Consider the following 15,764-nt stretch of genomic DNA (forward strand, 5'->3'; position numbering starts at 1 on the left):
CCAGAATCTTGCCTGGTATGGAGGGTGCTAACTATGAACAGAGAATGAATAGATTAGGATTATTTTTACTAGAAATACAGAGGTTGAGGGGGGACCTGATTGAGGTCTACAAAATCATGAGAGATATAGACAGGGTAGATAGCAAGAAGTTTCTTCCCCCAGAGTGGGGGAATCAATTACTAGAGGTCACAAGTTCAAAGTGAGAGCGGAAAAGTTTAAGGGGAAGTTCTTTATGCAAAGGGTGGTGGGGGCCTGGAAAGTGTTGCCAGCGGAGGTGGTCAAAGCGGGCATGAATGGGCAGGCAGCAGAGGGATATAGACCCTTAGAAAATAGGTGACAGGTTTGTATAGTGGATCTGGATCGGTGCAGGCTTGGAGGGCCGAAGGGCTTGCTCCTGTGCTGTAATTTTCATTATGCTTTGGATCCATTGCTAGCCTAATCCAACCACCCACCATCAGAAGTATCCATCACTGGCACTGGCACCATCTTGAAAAGGCTGCTCTGCACCGTTCATGAAATTTTTCCTTGACATGGAAGGTGAGGGGTAATTAGCATACTACTTTTCAGACAGGGACCGGGAGGTCATGGTATGATGTAGTGGTGCAGAGGAGAACATTCCTCTTCTTCCAAGATCACAGTGGAGCTCACCCTGCTGCCTTAGTTTGAGTTGTCATCCAGGTCAGTGTGCTCTCAACCATCTGGTGGAACACATAACAGTGCCAGGGTAAGTGCCTCCACTGTCTTTCTGCTACCAAACATTCACTGTATCTCTGCTGTTGCACCCATATCCCACCATCTCATGTGCAGCTACGCTCATTATTCATAGAATTCCTACAGTGGTCCATCAAGTCCATACTGCTCCTCCAAACAGCATCCTACCAAGATCCAACCAGACTACCCGATCCCTGTAACTCTATATCTACCATGGTTAATCCACCTAGCCTGTACACCCCTGGACATTACGGGCAATTTAGCATGGCCAATCCATTTAAACTGCACAGCTTTGGATTGTGGGAAGACACCCATGCAGACACAGGGAGAACTTGCAAACTCCACACAGTCACCCGAGGATGGAATCAAACCCGGGTTCCTGGCGCTGTGAGGCAGCAGTGCTAACCACTGAGCCACCATACCACTCCTAGCCTGCTAATCTACCTGGTCTGTACATGCCTGGACACTATGTGAAATTTAGCATGGCCAATCTATTTAACATGCACAGCTTTGGATTTCCCCCAACTACCCCAATTTTATGCTAGTCTTGCTTCTAAGAAGGCAAGTACTTCTGCCTCCCCCATGGTGATATGGTGAGGGCCCTTATGTGTACATTAATTGCCTACTTAAAGGCATTAACCGCTCAATTAATTGACAGTGTGGGCTAAATTGGGATGGAGATAGGAAGGTGGCAAGATCCTCACGTACCTCGCTGCCACCTGATTAACTGTCCCCATGATTAAACTCGTTAAGGTGTACATACAAGATTCCTCACCAGATAGGAGCCTAAGATAAAGTTGTTATTCTCTGGGCCCTGGATTTCAAAGCAACCCACACAAATGTAAAGAAAAACATGCTCATTCTGGCAGCTCCAAAGCATCGAATGTTGGTCATTATCTAGCAGCACAACTTGGCAATCTTACTCAGTAAGGACATAATGCTGTTGAATATGTTCAATCGGGAGAAGTTGACATTGGCACACAAGGTAGTAACTTTTCCAAATTGGGAAGAAGAGACATTCTTGTGGAAGGATCAGAGAGATTACAGCGAAATCTATGCTGTTCACATCTTGGAAGTGCTTGAAATTGTTTGCTATCGAAGTTGAAAGTTGTTTCATCACTGATCAATTTAAGAAAAAAGTAAATTTGAAACAGTGCTGTGCAGAACAAAACTAAAGTAAATTCCTATTGAAATTATGAGAATGATTTCAGCATCTTTGGGAGTTAAGACAAACGGATCATGCAACTAACTTGATTTTTCCATCCACTTCATGTGAAATCTTCGCACTGTGTATAATAACTTAAATTTGCCCCATACTGAGGTAATTGTAGTGTGACAATCATAAGAAATCATGCAGAGCCTGATTTGAATTTAAATAGCAAGACTCAATTCTAATAATGTTCTGATGAATGGCGCTGTAAGCAATGCCAATAAGGAAATGTAACAGATGAAACACATAGAACAAGGAGATTCAGATAACTGAAGAACAATCAAAATGCTTGAGCATCCTGAATAAAAAAGAATGACTGACTACCTTTCCATAATGCATTATGGCTTACAAAGAATGAACCTACCTGCCACATAGTTTCAAGACTAACCAGAACAATGGCAATTTATATAACTTCACTCAAATTAAATAAGATCTTTTAAGCTTCAAATTGAAATTATCTGAAAGCTATTATTTGTACTGTACATGAGGGAACTTTATAGCAATTAAGTGTAAACCTGTAGTTTTAATATAGTTCTGATTTTCATATCACGACTTTCAAAATGCATGCTATCTCCTGTGGCATCCTCAGGAAAAAGATAAGTCCAAATAACTTACAGCTTTTGGGGCATGCTATCTCCTGTAGCATCCTCAGGGATAAAATAAAACATAAGTCTAAATAGTTTATAGTCATTGGGCTGGTTGGTTCAACTTTAAGTCAGTTATAAATGGTCAAGAACTGGTGCAAATTTCGACTGGTGGGTTGTAATTAAAAGGAAGCCACAAGGATCTTGCACTCCTTGGAGAGCTGACAAGTGCCCCAAGTCACCAGTTTTATGGTAAGCTGACTGAATTAAGTGGGCCTCCCACCAACTTGCCAATGCCTGGCTACAAGATCAGACAATGAGTGACTTTGAAGGAAGGCCCTCCCATGAGAGCAATACCTCACAATTCCTGACATGATGGGCCTCCACTTGCCAAGTTAATAGAGGTGCTGACTGGATAAATTGATATTAGGGCAGGCCGGCCATCGCCGGGAAGAAGGCAAGGTTAACCAGGGAAGTTAAGTATAATTTAAAATTGAAGGAAGAAAGCATACAACATGTAAAGATTATTGGCCAACTAGAGAATTGAGAAACAAACAAAAGGTGATCAAGAAACAAGAGAGAGGGCAAAAGTAAACTGAGGTTAAACTGGCAAATAATGTAAAAATAGACAATAAGCGCTTCTTCAACATATACTATAAAAAGATAAAAATCACACTACACCAGGTTATAGTCCAACAGGTTTAATTGGAAGCACACTAGCTTTCGGAGCGACGCTCCTTCATCAGGTGATTGCGTCGCTCCGAAAGCTAGTATGTTTCCAATTAAACCTGTTGGACTATAACCTGGTGTTGTGTGATTTTTAACTTTGTACACCCCAGTCCAACACCAGCATTTCCAAAATATAAAAAGATAGAGAGAGGCCAAAATGAGCATTGGCCCCTTTGAGAATAAGGCTAGAAAAATAATAACTGGGAACCAGGAAATAGCATTGGAGTTGCATAAATGCCCTGTCTTCACAGTAGAGGGCATTAATAGAATTTCAAAAATAAGGAACAAGAGGCAAAAGGTGGGAAGGAAAAAAATGCAAAAACTATCATTGGAGAAAGGTGCCAAGCAAACTAATGAGGCTGAAGGCTGATAGTTGTCTGGACTTCATATGTTGCATTCTAGGATACTCAAGGAAGTAGCTACAGAGATAATGGTTAGACTGATAAGAATTTTCCAAGAATCCTTATATTCTGAAAATGTTAAAGAAGATTGGAAAACAGATAATGTAACATTTTTTTAAAAGGGAGAGAGATAGAAAAAACAAATAATTAAGGGTCAGTTAGCTTAATATTGTCATTGGGAAAAATGTTAGAATCTTTTATAAAATGCAATGGCAGAGCATTTAGAAACACACGTTATAATCGAGTAGAATCAGCACAGCTTCATGAAGAGCAAATCATGGCTGGCAAGTTTATTAGAATTATTGGAGGAGGACCAAGCAGGATAAATAAAGAGTAGATGTAATATATTTAGCTTTCCAAAAAACATTAAGACTACTTAAAAAGACAAGAGTCCAGGATATTGAGAGTACTACATGAGCAGGAATTGAAGATTTTCTAATTAATAGAAGACATGGGATAAAGGAAGCATTTTCAGGTTGACACCCGGAGTACCACAGTGATCAGTGCTGGGACAACAATTATTTACAATGTATATTAATGACTTGGTTAAGGAAAGTGATTATAATATTGGCAAGTTTGTGGATGACATAAAAGTAAGTGAGAAGGTAAGTGGTGAGGATGACACTAATAGTCTACAGAGTGATACAGATAGGTTGCAACAGTGAGCAAAAACTTAGCAGATGGAATATCATGTGATATTTGTGAGATTATGCACTTGCTTGAAGAATAGAGAATCTGTGTATTACTTAAATGCAGGATGCATAGCACAGAGATTTGCAAGTCTTCATGGATAAATCACAAAAAGCTAACAAACAGTTCCAGTGGGTAACAGGGGAGGGAAATGGCATATTATCCTTTATTTCAAAATGAATGGAGTTTTAAGAACAGGAAGATCTTGCTAAAACTAAACAAGATGCCAATGAGAACTCACCGAGAATACAGTGCACAATTTTGGTCCCTTTAGCCAAGGAAAGATATACTGGCACTGAAGGCAGCCCAGAGAAGCTTCACTAGGTTGATCCTGGGTAAGAAGATTTTCTTATTTGGAAAGTGTTTAAATACTTCGGCCTGTAATTATTCGAATTTGGAAGAATCAGAGGTGACCTTATTGAAACATAACAATATTCTTAGGCAGCTTGACAAATGTGGAGATGTTTTTGCCCCTTAAAGGAAAGTTTAGGACCAGAGGGCATAATCTCAGATTGAGGATTTGTTAAATTGAATGCAGATTAGGAGGAATTTCTCCTCTCAGAGAGTAGATTCTAGCCTTCTTCAAATAAATGCTAACTTTGAATTTGCCTTCCTAACTGTCAAGTAAGCCTGCATGTTAACCTTAAAAGAATGCTGAACTAGGACTCCTAAGTCCCTTTTTTGCTTCAGATTCTTCATTCAGAAAATAGTTTATGCCTCTGTTCTTCCTACCAAAGTGCAAAATCTAATACTTCCCCACATTGTATTCCTTGTTTTTTTTAAAACTCATTTGTGGAATGTGGGTATCATGGGCTGGCCAGCAATTACTGTCCATGAAAAGAGTTTGTAGCAATTGGTATAAATGCCTCATTCAGAAGACAATTGAGAGTTAACCACATTGCTATGGATCTGGAGGCACATGTAGGCCAGACCAGGTGAGGGTGGCAGATTTCCTTCCCTGAAGAACATTAGTGAACCAAATGTGTTTTTCCAACAATATTTTCATGATCATCAATTGATTCTTAATTCCAGTTTCTTGTTTTCCTGCCATGGTGGGATTTGAACTCAGGTCCTCAGAACATTAGCTGAGTTGCTGTATTATTAGTCTAGTGATAATACTATGACAGTGTCACCTCCCCTGTCACATCTACCACATCCTTGCCAACACTCTTGGCATGTCTAAGTCTTTTTACAGCTTCCCACCCTCCTCACCACTACCTGTCCCTTCACCTATCTTCATGTCATCTGCAAACTTAGCAACAGTACTCTCAGTTCCTTCGTATATATCGTTAATATATAATGTGAATACTTGTGGTCCCTGCAGAACATCACTAAACACCTGCTGCCATCCTGAAAAAGCCCCCCTTATATCTAACCTCTGCCTTCTGCCAGTCAGCCAATCCTCTATCCATGCCAGTACCTTGCTCCTAACACCAGGGGCTCTTATCTTAGTTAGCAGCTTCCTGTGTGGCACCTTGGCAAAGACCTTCTTGAAATCCAAGTAGATCACCATGCCTCCTGGCTTTCCTTTATCTAACGTGCTCAATACCTCCTCAAAGAATTCTAACAGATTGTCAGGCATAACCTTCCCTTGATGAAGTCTTGCAGAATCAGCACTTTTTTACCATGCACTTTCAAGTACTCTGTAATTTCATCCTTACTAATGGGCTCTAAAATCTTATCAATAGCCAAGTTCAAGCTAACCGACCGACAGTTTCCTGTCTTCTGCCTCCCTCCCCTCTTATACAGGGATGAGGCATGAGCTATTTTTCAGTCCCTAGGGCCCTCCCTGACTCCAGTTATTCCTGAAAGATCACAACCAATGCCTCCACAACCTCCTCAGCTATCTCCTTCAGAAAGGGGGGGTATAGTCCATCTTGGACAGGTGATCTTTCTGCCTTCAGACCTTTCAGCTTCCCCAGCACCTTCTCTTTGGGATGACCACTATGCTTACCTCTGTTCCCTGACTCTCTTGAAGAGAGTATGCTATCAGTGTCTTCCACTATGAAGACTGCTGCAAAGTACCTATTCAGTTCCTCCACCATTTCTTTGGTCCCTATTAATACTTTTGAAACCTCATTATCCAGTAGTCCAATGTCCACTCTTGCTGTTCTCTTATCCTTTCATATATCTTAAAAAAGCTCTTGTTATCTTAGAATCATCAAGTCATACAGCACGGAAATGGACCCTTCGGTCCAACTAGTCCATGCCGACCGTAATCCCAAACTAATGTCGTCCCACCTGCCTGCACTTGGCCCATATCCCTTCAAACATTTCTTATTCATGTACTTATCCAAATGTCTTTTAAACATTTATAACTGTACCAGCATCCACTACTTCCTCTGGAAGTTCATTCCACGGACGAACCATTTTCTTTTTAAAATCCTTCTCCTCTCAATATGCCCCCTGGTCTTGAAATCCCCCAACACTAGGGAAAAGACACATGTCATTCACCTTATCTATACTCCTCATTATTTTATAAACCTCTATAAGGTCATCTCTCAACCTTCTACACTCCAATGAAAGAAGTCCCAGCCGATCCAGCCTTGTCTTATAACTTAACCCTTCATTTTTGGCAACATCCTGGTAAATCTCTTCTGAACCCTCTCGGCTTAATAATATCTTTCCTAGAACGGAAGCCCAGAACTGGACACAGTACTCCTGAAGAGGCCTCACTAACGTCCTGTAAAACCTCAACATTATCTTTAAATTACTAGCTAGCTTATTCTCATATTTCATCTTCTCCCACCAAATTGCTTTTCAGTTGTCCTCTGCTGAGTTTAAATGCTTCCCAATTCTCTAGCTTCTCATTAACCTTAATCACATTGTATGCTGTTTATTTTGTTTTTATGCTGTCCTTAATTTCTTTATAAGTCATGAATGCTTCATCCTGTGTTTCTTCTTCCTTAGGATGAATTTCTGCTGTGCCTCCTGAATTACCCCAGAAACACCTGCCATTGCTGCTCCACCATCTGCCCTTCCAATCAACTCTGGCCAGCTCCTCCCTCAGGTCTTTGCAGTTACCTTTACTCAATTGTAATTTTCCCGGTCTGCCTGCATTTAGAGACCCCCATGATTACTGTAGTAATGCCTTTCTTACATACCTTTTCTAGCTCCTGATTTATTTTCTTCTCCACATTCTGACTAGTGCTAGGATGCCTGTATCTAGCTCGCATCAGGGTTTTTTCACTTTTGCTGTTCTTAAAGTCTACCAACACAGATTTTACACCTTCCGGACCTACATTGCTTCTTCCTATTGATTTAATTTTATTTCTTCCAATAAGGAAACTCCATGCCCTCTTCTCATGTCCTTTCAATAGCACATATATCTTTGGATATAGAGTTCTCAGCCCTGATACCTCTGCAGCCATGTCTCTGTGATGCCCATACCATCATACCCGCCAGTTTCAATCTGCGCTCCGAGCTCATTTAACTTGTTTCAGTTGTTCTTGTATCTGCTGTGCCTGAAGTTAGATTATTGACCCTTTCCATACTCTCTGTCCTATTACCTGTTCAAGAAATTTTAATAACCTCTGCTGAGCCATCCCCACCTTTAACTAGTTTAAAATTCTTGTGACCTCAATTTACCTCGATTGAGGCTACAACATAGTTTGTCTACTATATTTTGAATGATTTGTGTATTCAGAACTAAAGCCTTCACGTTTGTTCTATTATCAACTTTACTTTCCTCCTTTTATGGTTCCTTGGATCAATGTGACATTAACACACTATGTCCTTTCCTTCTATTTTCAGGTGACAATCAACCCAGTCGCTAACCTGCAATCTTGCCGTCTCCTTTATCTTTGATTTTGTAATTTTCCATACAACTGAATCCCTCTACCCTCTGTACCCCATACATGCTATTTAGTTTAAAGTCCAATCCACAGCCCCAGTAACTGGAACATCACCCTCCTTCCACAGACTGCTGCCAATGTCCCATGTATTTAAACCCATTTCTCCCATACAAATCTTTGAGCCATGCATTTACCTCATTAATCTTGTTGACCTTGTGCCAATTAGCTCATGGCTCAAGTGGCAATCCATAGATGATTACCTTTTTTGGTTCTGCTTTCTAATTTAGCCCCCAGTTGCTCATATTCCCTCAGCAGAACCTCTCTCCTCTTTCTATCTATATCATTGGCACCTACATGGACAACTGGATCTCTCCTCTCCCTCTCTAAGTTCCTCTGCAGCCCAGATCCTGAACCCAGACACCAGGCAGGAAAAAAAACCTTTGGGTTTCTCGATCCTGTCCACAGAGAACAGTATCTGTTTCCCTGACTATACTCTCCCCAATTACAACCATATCTCCCTTTACTCCTCTCTCTTCACTGGCTCCCTGTACCATAATGCGATGGTCAGTCGGGTTCACTAGCTCTACAGCCCCCACTCATACAGTCATAGAGATGTACAGTATGGAAACAGAGTCTTCAATCCAACTCGCCCATGCCGACCAGATATCCCAACCTAATCTAGTCCCACTTGCCAGCACCTGGCCCATATCCCTCCAAATCTTTCCTATTCACATACCCATCCAAACGGCTTTTAAATGTTGCAATTGTACCAGCCTCTGGCAGCTCATTCCATCACGTACCACCCTCTGTGTGAAAAGGTTGCCCCTTAGGTCTCTTTTATATCTTTCCCCTCTCACTCTAAAACTATGCCCTCTAGTTCTGGACTCCCCCACCCCAAGGAAAAGACTTTGTCTACTTATAAACCCCTATAAGGTCACCCCTCAGCCTCCGACACTCCAGGGAAAACAGCCCCAAACTGTTCAGCCTCTCCCTATAGCTCAAATCCTCCAACCCAGGCAACATCCTTGTAAATCTTTTCTGAACCCTTTCAGGTTTCACAACCTCCTTCTGATAGGAAGGAGACCAGAATTGCATGCGACATTACAAAAGTGTCCTAACTAATATCCTGTTTAGCTGCAACATGACCTGTACTCAATACTCTGACCAATAAAGACTCATCCATACACAGAACAATAAACTCAAACCTGTTAGACAAGCTCAAGGGCTGAGTCTCCTTCAGCACTACCTCCTAGCTCCCCTTATATCTGCTTCACTCATAGTCACACCCTCCTGTCCCTGACCACTGACCAAATTTGAGGTAGTTAACCTAAGGGGTGTGACTGTTTTCTGAAACACACTGTCCAGGTAACTCCCCCTCCCTGATGTGTCACAGTGTTCAAACTCAGGCTCCAGATCATCAATTCTGAATGGAGTTCTTTAAGCAACCAACAACCAACACTGAGTTTCTCGAGCATTTTTTAAAATGAGGTGCAAGTCAAATTTAAGGAGTGTTTATGATTATGTTGGAACGGTGACATGATGCAGATGCTAAAATATATCATATTGTTTAGCAGAAACAATTGTAGTCTGCATACATACCAGAGCTGCCTCTACAATTATTTTACTGCCAATAACACTAAGGAGAAATTAGCAAAAACATGTCCAAAAAAACCAAATATTTCAAAGATTCTCATCTCAGATTTTTTAAAAAATGAGCCACTATAATAAGGCACAATGATATTGAGTGCCCTTTGATTGATTATGAATTTTGCCTTCTGTTCCTTTTGCTGAACATATTTGCTGCCATTTTAAGTTCCTTCAATTGCTAGCTCAATGGGCTTTTAATTTTATTCAGTGTTTTTACATACCTTCCTGTGGTGTGACCTGTGCAATCTCTGGCTAACCCCCAAATATGCAACTGTTGGAAGGGATCGTTCCAAGTCTTGCTGCAGTACAGTTGCTAAATTATTTCAATTATTTCTAACTTATCAGTAATTCTGACAATTTTTAAAATAGAATCTCTACAGTGGAAACAGGCCCTTCGGCTCAACAAGTCCAAACTGACCCTTTGAAGAGTATCCCACTCAGACCCATTGCCCGACATTTAACTCCTGGCAAATGCACCCAACCTGCACATTGCTGAACACTGAACAGTTTAGCATGGCCAACTTACCTGCACATATTTGGATTGTGGGAGGAAACCCATGCAGACACGGGGAGAATGTGCAAACTCCATGCAGACACTCGCTCAAGGCTAGAATCAAACCCAGGCTTCTGGCACTGTGAGGCAGCATTGCTAACCACTGTGCCACCATGCCAGCAATAAGCAAATTCAAAAATTTCATTAGAAACTATCAATTTGTATCATGCTACCTAAACACCTTAATTACTTACAAAAGTAGTTGTCAAAACTATTTGAACTCTAACTGTAACTGGTTTTATTAGATGCATGGTAGCACATTAATAAAAACAACCAGTGTAATGATCTGGAAATACAAATTCAAATTCCACAATGGCAGCACGAGAATTTAAGTTCAATTAACTCATTAAAATCTAGGTATAAAAAGCTGGTATCATTTATAGTGACCACAAGTCTTCTGCAAACTCCACAGGATTCAATTAATGGCCTTTCGGGAAAGAAATCATCCATCTTTATGGAGTATGAGTCACATTTAAGTCAGGCACAAGAAATGTGGTTGACTCTTAACTGCCCACTGTAATGACTTAGAAAGCCATGCATCTGTCTTCAAGAAAATGCTCACCGTCATCTTCTTAAGGGCAATTTGAGATAGCCAGTAAAGTTGGCCTTATTAGTAAAGCTCATATCCTTTAAACTAAGAAAAACATAAAATTCTGACATACAATGACCAGTTGGTATACAATGTATTTTTATAAATGCTTCATCAATAGCAAGCTATGTTAAATCCCAACCCTACCTTTTCATTCGAAAATAAATTAGCATGGTTAATAAAATCAGCATCGTGGTATATTTAAATGGCTATTGTTCATTTTTATATAGTAATGAAACTACTATATTAAACTAGCCATAACAGCCTAATGTAGCAAATGTATCTGCTGTGATTTTGTTGTGGAGTTTAATGCTACACCTTCAGGCTGTAGATTTAATTTCTCCACAATACAGTTTGATTTAGTCCGTGACTGTGTAAACAACTCTGGCTTCCAGAGAATTAAATAGCTTGAAGTACTCAGTTGTGAATCTGATTTGGTGCCTGTGAAGAATTTTGGCTTCACTTTTCACAATTTAATATTAATAATAGAATCTCTGTTTTTCTGTTTATAGAACATAGAACATAGAACACAGAACAGTACAGGCCCTTCAGACCACAATGTTGTGCCGAGCCTTTATCTTAGTCTAAGATCAACCGAACCTACACACCCCTCAATTTACTGTCAGCCATGTGCTTGTCCAGCAGTTGCTTAAATATCCTGAAAGTATCTGACTCTACTATCACCCCTTGCAGTGCATTCCATGTATCCACCACTCTCTGTATAAAGAACCCACCTCTGACATTTCCCTTATACCTTCCTCCAATCACCTGAAAATTATGACCTCTCGTGACAGCCACTTCTGCCATGGGGAAATGTCTCAGGCTATCCATGCCTCTCATTACCTTGTACACCTCTATCAAGTCCCCTCTCTTCCTTCTTCTTTCCAATGTGAAAACCCCAAGCTCACTCAACCGCTCTTTATAAGACATGCCCTCCAATCGAGGCAGTATCCTCGTAAATCTCCTCTGTATCCTCTCTAAAGCATCTACATCCTTCCTATAATAAGGTGACCAGAACTGGACAAAATATTCCAAGTGTGGTCTAACTAAGGTTTTATACAGCTGCAGCAAAACCTCATGGCTCTTAAATTCAATCCCCTGTTAATGAAAGCCAAAGCACCATACAACTTCTTAACAATCCTATCAACTTGGGTGGCACCTTGGAGGAATCTATGTATATGAATCCAAGATCCTGCTGTTCCTTGACACTGCCAAGAATCCTGTCTTTAACCCTGTATTCAGCATTCAAATTCGACCTTCCAAAATGAATCACTTCACATTTATCCATAGTTGAACTCCATCTGCAACCTCAGTCCAACTCTGCATCCTGTCAATGTCAAGTTGGAGCCTGCAACAGCCCTCGACACTGTCTACAACACCACCAACCTTTGTGTCATTGGCAATCTTACTAACCCACCCTTCTACTTCTTCATCCAACTCATTTATAAAAACTACAAAGAACAGAGCCATAAATACAGAACCCTGCAGGACACCACTGGTCACCGACCTCCAGGCAGAATTACTTTCCATCCACTACCACTTGCTGCCTTCTTTTGGCCAGCCAATTCTGTATCCAGACAGTCAAGTTTCCCTGTATCCCATGCTTCTAATTTTCTGAATGATCCTACCATGTGGAACCTTATCAAATGCCTTACTGAAATTCATACACACCATATCCACTGCTTGACTTTCATCAACTTATCTTGTCATGTCCTCAAAGAACTCAATAAGGCTTGTGAGACATGACCTGTCCCTGACAAAGCCATGCTGACTACCTTTATTCAAACTTTGTTTTTCCAAATAGTCATAAATCCTAGAATCCTTTCTAGTACCTTGCTTACCACAGATGTAAGACTGACTGTTTATGGTAAGTCAGTGTGTAAATGCAGATGTTTCATGAGGTGATTGTTTTGAGAACAGTTATAGACTAATTTCTTTGTTGTAGTTCTGTTCACCGAGCTGGGAGTTTTTCTTGCAAACGTTTCGTCCCCTTTCTAGGTGACATCTTCAGTGCTTGGGAGCCTCCTGTGAAATGCTTCTATGCTGATTCCTCCGGCATTTATACTGGTTTGAATCTGCCGCTTCCGGTTGTCAGTAGCTGTCTGCTGCAGTGGCTGGTATATAGGGTCTATGTCGATGTGTTTGTTGATCGAATTCGTGGATGAGTGCCATTCCTCCAGGAATTCCCTGGCTGTTCTCTGTTTAGCCTGTCCTATAATGGTGGTGTTGTCCCAATCGAATTCATGTTGTTTGTCATCTGAGAGTATGGCTACTAGGGATAGCTGGTCATGTCGTTTCGTGGCCAGTTGGTGTTCATGGATGCGGGTTAGCTGTCTTCCTGTTTGTCCTATGTAGTGTTTTGTGCAGTCCTTGCGTGGGATTTTGTATAAATGCCGGAGGAATCAGCACAGAAGTGCTTCACAGGAGGCTCCCAAGCACTGAAGATGTCACCTAGAAAGGGGACAAAACGTTTGCAAGGAAAACTCTCAGCTCGGCGAACAGAACTACAACAACGAGCACCCGAGCTACAAATCTTCTCACAAACTTTGAACTAATTTCTTTCTTTGAAGATGCTTCTTTTGATTGATTTTTCTCAATTTACTCAGGTTTAAGGTGCTGGGTTATAAAGTGAAATGCACATACCACTCACTGGATACTATATGAAGCACCGTGACACTGATTCTCATATGCCTGGGAAGGGGGAATATTCATCATGGGGAGTCCCCATTCTGAGCTCATAATCCTTGGCATTGTTGGATATGTAGGAGCCAAGCATGGTCCCTCCCCTTGTAACCTTTATTAGAAGTCTCTGATAGGAACATGCTGTAAATGAGATATTCCTCTGGATCCCTTTACAGAACATAAAAAATAGATCAGTACAGGCTCTTCAGGCCTCGATGCTGTGATGACCTTTTATCCTACTCTAAGATCAAACAAACCTACATACTCTTCATTTTACTATTATCCATGTGCTTATCCAAGTGTTGTTTAAATGTCCCTAATGTATCTGACTCTACTACCACTGCTGGTAGTGCATTCCACGCACCTACCACTTTCCCCTAAAACTTCCTCCAGTCATCTTAAAACTGTGATAGCCTGAGACAAAGTCTCTGGCTATCCATTCTATCTCTGCCTCTCAGCTTCTTGTACACCTCTGTCAAGTCACAGGAAGCTGTCAGGAAGCAAATAGTAGTAATAAATGGGTCCCTTTCGGAATGGCAGGAGGTGACCAGTGGGGTGCCACAAGGTGCGGTGCTGGGACCGCAGCTGTTTACGATATACATTAATGATATAAATTAAGTTATTAAAAGTAATATTAGCAAATTTACTGATGACACAAAACTGGGTGGCAGGGTGAAATGTGAGGAGGATGTTATAAGAATACAGGGTGACTTGGACAGGCCAGGTGAGTGGACGGATGCATGGCAGATGCAGTTTAATGTGGATAAATGTGTAGTTATCCACTTTGGTGGCAAAAACAGGAAGGCAGATTACTATCCAAATGGAGTCAAGTTAGGTAAAGGGGAAATGTGAACAGTTCTGTAAAGGGGAAGTAAAAGTAAAGGGGAAGTACAAGAAGATCTAGGTGTTCTTGTACATCAGTTAATGAAAGCAAGCATGCAGGTACAGCAGGTAGTGAAGAAAGCTCATGGCATGCTGGCCTTCTTAACAAGAGGAATTCAGTATAGAAGAAAGAGGCCCTTCTGCAGCTGGACAGGGCCCTGGTGAGTCCGCATCCGGAGTATTGTGTGCAGTTTTGGTCTCCAAATTTGAGGATGGACATTCTGGCTATTGAGGGAACATAGGTTCACGAGGTCAATTTCTGGAATGACAGGACTATCATATGTTGAAAGCTTGGAGCGACTGGGCTTGAATACTCTTGTGTTTAGAAGGATGAGAGGGGATCTGATTGAGACGTATAAGATTATTAAAGAATTGGACACTGGAGGCAGGAAACATGTTTACGCTGATGGGTGAGTCCAGAACCAAAGGACACAGTTTAAAAATAAGGGGTAGCCCATTTAGAACAGAGTTGAAGAGAAACTTCTTCACCCAGAGAGGGGTGGGTGTATGGAATGCTCTGCCCTAGAATGCAGTGGAGGCTAAGTCTCTGGATACTTTCAAGAAAGAGATGGATTGAGCTCTTAAAGGTAGTGGAATCAAGCATTATGGGGATAAGGCAGGAACAGGATACTGATTGTGGATGATCAGCCATGATCATAATGAATAGTGGTGCTGGCTCAAAGGGCCAAATGGCCTATTCCTGACCTATTGTTTATTATCTCTCAGCCTTCTTCGCTCAAATGAGAAAAGCCCTAACTCCCTCAAGCTTTCTTCATAAGCCCTGCCCTCCAGTCCAGGCAGCATCCTGATAAATATCCTCTGCACCCTCTCTAAAGCTTCCACATCTTTCCTATAATGAGGCAACCAGAACTGAACACAATATTCCAAATGTGGTATAACCAGGCTTTATAGACCTGCAGCATAATCTTGCAGCTTTTAAACTCAATTCCCCTGCTAACGAAAGCCAAGTCCTGCCGAAGTATGGGAGTAATGACACAACCTTGCTTGACCTAGTCTAGATGTTGAATGTACCAGATTCAGGTCTCCTAGTCAAAATGATCACGGTCATATCATCTTGAAACAAGTACAGGATTGCTGTGCAAGTGTGATGGTGGAGTCCTGGCTGAGTTCCTGAGGAACTCTGAGGATGTAACTATATTATTGTGTGTGGATTTTTGAGAAGAACATGGGTTGTGTGGACAACAAAATGTTAGTCTTTAACTTCTATGGCTAGGATTCAAAAAGTCTCTCTGGTCGCAATTGGGCATGTGTGAAATTGATTTTACTTATTC

General features: G+C 41.3%; 1 protein-coding gene across 2 annotated transcripts in view; it reads right to left on the reverse strand.

Annotated features, from left to right (window-relative positions):
• LOC132818822 (phospholipid phosphatase-related protein type 4-like) overlaps window positions 1–15,764 on the reverse strand; it is an 86,268-nt gene that overhangs the window by 33,488 nt on the left and 37,016 nt on the right. The gene's annotated exons all lie outside the window — the stretch shown is intronic.

This window comes from Hemiscyllium ocellatum, chromosome 9 (genome assembly GCF_020745735.1).
Source record: "Hemiscyllium ocellatum isolate sHemOce1 chromosome 9, sHemOce1.pat.X.cur, whole genome shotgun sequence".
Lineage (NCBI taxonomy): Eukaryota > Metazoa > Chordata > Chondrichthyes > Orectolobiformes > Hemiscylliidae > Hemiscyllium > Hemiscyllium ocellatum.